The following is a 6,620-nucleotide window of genomic DNA, read 5'->3' as shown; positions in this document are numbered from 1 at the left end:
TATCACAGCACAAACAGCAGCAGGTAACCGGGCAATGGGCTCAACACAGTAATTTGTGGGCAGGTTCATGGACGAGTACTTAGTCCAGTCACGGCAATGCGCTGCAATAGGGGCTTTCTGTAACGCAACCAGCTGAGCAGCTGCAGTTTTTCACAAGTTCCACAAAACAACAAACTCCACTACCACTGTGGTTATTAAATATGCTTGAAGTTGGACTTAACGTCCACACAACTTTCCTCAGTCAAAAAACGTTAGTGACCCCAGCAGTGCTCCAGCATGTCAACAATACAGGCTATTTTTCATAATTGATTCTGTATTAATGTATATTTTCTGCTATGTAGCAGAAGGGAGTCTCAAAACTCAATTTCACAAAATAACTTAACTTGTTATATTGTGACTACCAACCTACCGACCAAGCCACTTTAATGTAAAGTTCAACACACCAACCTGCACAATAAACACAGAATGAACAATATGGCGAAACTTGCAGATTCCGAGTTATAAAATTGACAACAACTTGCGACTTGCGCAGCTTTTAAATCAATCTTATTTTGTAACATTAATGTTTGCAGCCCTTTTTTGAGAAAGCGGTCTGAAGTTAGAGCTTAATGTTACTGTAAAAGTTTACTGCTCTTCTGGGGACACCCCCTCGCCGAGTTAGCATACACTTATGATGTTAGCTCGGTAGCTAACATTAGCAAGTGAAAGCAGGTAATGAACTTAAGTCAAATATGTTACGTGCATTCCTGTGCTATCCCAGCAGAATTATTACAAATTAATACTTACAGCTCAAAGTGTTACTCTTCTTCTTCTTCTTTGGGTTTTTACGGCAGCTGGCATCTATTGAGTTACATTACTGCCAAATTCAGTTTTTATTTACACTTTGCTTCCATTCATACTAAATCCGCCTATCTTATCCAGTCTCCCTCAGAAAACCAAATATCCATTTCCTACCCTCCACACTTTCTCCATACTCCAATAAACTTTTTACTACTACAACTACTGCAAATAAAACACTTGGATAACGTACATTTTTCCAAAAACTTACTTACCGCTGAAGTTGCAAATTCTTTTTTGACGTTCAGCTTAACAGTTTAACGTCTGTCTCCCGGCCGCGGCAGTTGTTGGAGCAGAGATCAAAGTCCCATAATGCAATTCGAAACGTAAATAAACAGAAATACACCCGTAAATCATGTTCTATGGACAATTTCTGTAAAAATATACAGTCATACAACTGTTAATAAACAGATATTTCTTAGAGTGTATAAATCATGTGAACTTTTCATCCTCCTTTACTGTTACTGACTGAAACTGTTACAGACTGTGTTTCTAGACCTGAGACTCAAGCCTAAACACCCCTTTCTGGAACACTGCCCTCATTTGATCTGCTGCTTTATGCTACATAGTACATTCATTGGAAATGTGAATGGACAGTATATCTTCAGTTAGCTAACAAAGCTAATCAAGTGGACTTTTACAATGTTTTCAACGAGGAAACGCTGAGGAAAACCAGATAGCGCTCTGAGCTACCAGGCTGCTCAGAGTTCCTCTGGCCACGTGGGAAAAGGACGCCGAAGGCTCATCTCTTTTGCTCCTGAGGAGTCTGTCCCCGCTCATGGGCATCGACACTTCGCTCCAGTAGACAGTGACTGACGGTAGACCCATTCACAACAAACTCACAGAAGTGCACCAGTTACCAGGTACTCTATCCTTTTATTTTCCTGCTCATAAACTGAGTGAAACGACCATTTGGTTTTGGCTCTTAACGTACACGAGCCACGCATCAGGCCTGCAACGTTGTTTGAAGTGGTTTTTGCCAGCTGTATGTGTGAGTGTTATAGTGTGGGCCCACTGATATTTGTTGCAGTTAAAGTGCATTTGTGGTGAACTGTGGTATTATCTTGCAACAGAACTACTGAATCACTGCAGATCTTGTTTGAAAGGAGGGATATTTGATTTATTGTATATTGCACCAATTGTTTATTTTGCATTTATTTTATTTAATATTTTTCTAAATAATAAGAGACCTTCTTTAATCATATACCAGAGTGGTGTTTGAGTATTTTATTTGAAAGTCATATTTGAGTTTCACATGTTGATTACAAGGGAAGCTAAGATAGTTGACGCTGGGTTTCAGTGTTGATATTAAGAAACAATAATCTAAAAGAACTCAGGGCCCTGCCCATACATACTTGCTAGAGGGTAGGAGTGCTACACTAAACGGACAGATTGTTGTGGTCTGTCAAGTTTTGAATTTTGTTTGTAAGATATTTACAAAACAATTAGAGGCAGAAATCTATAGGTAAAACAACCTGTAATAGATCCTCTGGTTACGGTTATAGTAATGTTACAGAGGAAAACTGGTGCTGTTATTCTTCAAGTTCTGCCTCATGTCTGAGTCTGAGGTACTGCATAGACTACCTGTTTTGTATACTTACCGTAGACACAGACTGCTATGATGCCCAACAGCAAAATGACACAAAGAATCCCCAAACAACAAGCCACCTGCTGATAGCAGCGACCTCTGCTGTTTGTTTTCTTGTCTGGGAAAAGTCCTGCAGAGACTAAACAACACATATAAATAAACTCAGCAAAGAAACGCTGACTGTAGTTGTTTGGTTTCAGAGGAAGACTTGAAAAATGGTGAATCTGTTTTTTAAGCAACATGATTTTTACCTTTTGTGCTAAAATTAGTGGTAACATTAGAAGCAGTAGGGGTATTGTAGTAGTACAGCAGTATTTTTTGTATTAGTGGCTGGAAAATAACTGTTGCAGTTGAAGCACTCGTCCAACTCTCTGTCTTTGGGAAATACAGATTTTAAGTGTAAACTCGAAAATACAAACTCCCTAATATGGGTTATACTCCTACACTTCCCATAATTCAGAGTGATAGCAGATTTTTGCTGGAGCTTCCCTGCCTGAGAAACCACAACATCTTTTTAAACTCCACACTCCCAGTTTGTAAGGCTTTGTTATAACTGTGCAGCCTCTAAGACAAAAACGATGGCATCATCAGGTTGTTGACAAAGCTCCTGAACTAGTTCCTTTTTAATGGTAGTAATAACTTTCAAGTAGTGGTAGTTGTTTCAGCAGTAATATTACAAGAAATATTCCCACTTGCAATAATACCACATTTTTCTTTCCAATTAACCGCTTGTGCCAGCAGGCTTCACTTCTTCGTACACAGTTTCCCCCTCCTTTTTAGCTGAAAGGTTGAAAAACACAATGTTGTGGTTAATTACTGATTGCATTTGAACCAGTATTTTCTCTTAGAATGAAAATATTTTTTTTCCAGAACTGTATTCTGTAGACCCTCACAGTGCCGCTAAAACACAAGATGATCCAAATCTCTCACAGTTAGCGGATCATGAAAGGGGAAACTCTGCATTTTATGGGGAAACTAGTTCTTTACACATTCTGCTGGTTTTAGTTAGCTGTGGTCAGAGGGGAATCTCTAGTGTGGGTTACATAAAAGGGAAATACTAAATAAAAGCAAAACAAAACCCATGAGTATGTCCAATATGTTTAATATGTATATGACAGATACATATTTCAACAATTGGATATACAACTCCTCTAAGAATGTAATGTTGGCAGTATCAGATACCTTCAACATCACATCATTTTACATTTTTAAACAAACACTCTAGAATTGGCAGCTGGGCCATGTCGGGGCCCAGGGAGATCTTGGCTGGCTCGGCTGAAATTATATTCCCCTCTATGACGTATAGTGAAAGTGGCGCTGCCTTGTAATGCCCCTAAGCACCATGTGCGGAAATGTGTAATACAGGAAAAATATCTGTGCCATATCAATGCATTTTAAGAGAGAAAAACAAAACTTACGTTCAGGTGGGGAAAGCTTGTTAGTTCTGAATGCAACTGAAGCATATTTGACGTCCTCCTCCACCATCCCTTCAGTCCCCCTGTTGAGTTCTATCTGACTTGTAGACAGAGAAGTGCCACTGTTATTAAACTACAGAGGATCTTCACAGGAGAACTGGTTGCTTCCTCTGGTCAGCTGAGTCTGTCACTCATGACCTTGAAATGACAAACGTGTGCTTTTGGTTGAGAAAGGAATTTGCATCTATTACTGGCTGAATATGAACTTCAAACCATATTGTTCAAACCATGTTTTTGTATTAAAGATGAACAAAAGACAATATTAAGAAATAAAATGCACGTATGCTGTAAAAGGTTAGCTAATATTTTTTCTTTGCTTGGTGTAGTGTCAGAAAACACAATACATGTCTCACGATGACTAAATGAACTCACCCACAGTAGAGATGGAGAGGTTTTTACACATGACTGACAAAGAACATTAACGTTTGAATTTCTCTATGTAAAAGCCTTCGCCTTCTGTCCATCAGAAGTGCCAGTGGTGAAAGAGTTAAAAAGAGAAAAACCGGGAGGAAAGTGTCGCTAAATGCTCTACAGATACAGGTATCTTCATGACTAAGGAACATGGTTGGTATTTAAAGAAGACAAAACATAGGCCTACTAGTGGGCATATCACACCAACCTTTCCAGAGCTGATTCTATGTTTTAATAAAAGTAATCATGCTGTGTAGGAAAGCAGGAGATGCGTATGTAGAGAAATAATCTGGAAAATAAAGCGTCATGATTTCATGATGATAAACATGTCCAGTCAGAGTTCTAAGGAAATGCCTGGTGCAAAACATACACACAGGAAATGCTTGTTGAGTTTCCTGGGAAGCGATGAAAGGACAGCATTGTAAGTGGGTGACAAGTGGTGGCGTAGACCCCTCCTCTGTTCAACAACGGCTTCTCAACCCGGGTGTAAATGGCTTCCTTAAGGAAACTGAACAAGCATTTCCTCTTGGTCTCAGGTGAAGACACCAACGATGGTCGATCAGACTTGGCCACGGGTGGCTCTAACGACCATGACGACTGTCGTTACCACAGCCAGGAGCACTAACGAACCAGCGGTATCGACGATCCTAGCTAACGATCCCACAGAAGTTAAATAGCTGAGTTTCCTCACCAGTCAGTCAGAACTGATGAAGTCCCTTGGATGAGGGACGAAATGTCTTCTAGTTTCTTCAACCAAGTCCAGTTGCCCTTGACCTCAACCCTCGTTGGTCAACATTATGTAATCAGTTAACATTTAAATAAATGATTTTTTGACATTTGTTAATTGATTCTGAATCTTACAGTCAATGTAAATAGGTCTACACATAAACTGTGTCTGGATGATTACTGACTGTAAGTTAACATTATTGGACATGTTTTTGAGAAGGTAACAACTGGCCTAAAGAAAAATGGCCTCTTTTGCTTCAGAGAGCTTCAGCGGGAGAAGCTCTGAGAGCAGCTGCAGTGTTAGAGAGTGAACCAGGTACAGAATGTGATGAATTCAGGTGAGCGCAGAATATTGTCTTTGGCAGCCTATGGTGATCCCAATGCTTAGTGTTAGTTACCCTAGATCTATCAACAAATCATTTCTCCTGCACTCCCTGAGCACTGACACTTCTCATGGTGACTTTTGTCTACTTTATTTCAGTTCTTTTAAACAGACCAGAAACATGAGGGAGAAGAAAACCTATAGAATTCCTCTTTCTAAAACCCACAATATGATTCTTCCTTAATTACTGAGACTTGCTGTCCTGTGCTGATGATGATAGTGTAACAGATTAATGAGATTAACACTCGAATGGAGCAAACACACTGAGGTAAGATCTGCTTCTTAAACAGGTCACAGCGTCACAAATTTATTCACTAAATAAAAAGCTGCTTTAAGATAAAAACATAAGATAGATAGAGAACATCAAACCTGTCACCTCTACATACACATATACTGTCATCATCAAAATACAGATGATTATGAAAACAGACAAAAACATTTTGTAGAGTTTGACATCACTGCCTGTTGGCTGATCAATAACAATTCAGATGTTACAATTACAAAATACAGGCTTTATGGAGACTTTGAAAAGTTTGTAGGTTCCTCTGTTGGATCTCATCATATCCTGATATTCAACATTTCATTACTGTGGCTTCATCAAAGTAGAAGGAATCCATATTTGATGTTATTAGCACTGTATTTTACTAAGTACTGGTCAATAGTCAGACTCCCAGTATCAATAATCCAAAACTGTATTACACATATATACACATTTAAATCTGTTTGTCTTTTTTTTTGATACACACACATGCAGACACAAATACAAGTATAAGTATATTTGAAAAATAAAACCCCTTATACATTCATACTTGAAATTAAATTCAACAAATTCTGAAGTAGAATTTTACAAATTTTCTTTTTTACAAGCCAGCTGATGTTATTGTACGCGTCATTCATCTGTGCAGACTATCCAGTAATCTCTTCAGTTCTGATTACAGATCTTAAACAGATAAAGCTTTCTTCTCACAGATCCATCGATGTTTCTCATCACACTTCACAGCTTTCCATTTCTTGGAAGGTGTCCCTCCGTCAGAAATCACACAATGAGCTTCACCAGAAGGTGGTTCTGTCAAGTAGCTGAGGAAAGAACGTGATGGTTAGATCCCAGCTGACACATTTTATTATTCATGGTGTTTAGAAAATCATCTTACTCTTGAGTCTTTAGAAAAGTTCCATTGATCCACGTCCAATTTCCAGCTTC

This window comes from Micropterus dolomieu, linkage group LG03, assembly GCF_021292245.1.
Source record: "Micropterus dolomieu isolate WLL.071019.BEF.003 ecotype Adirondacks linkage group LG03, ASM2129224v1, whole genome shotgun sequence".
Lineage (NCBI taxonomy): Eukaryota > Metazoa > Chordata > Actinopteri > Centrarchiformes > Centrarchidae > Micropterus > Micropterus dolomieu.
This window is presented reverse-complemented; position numbering follows the sequence as displayed.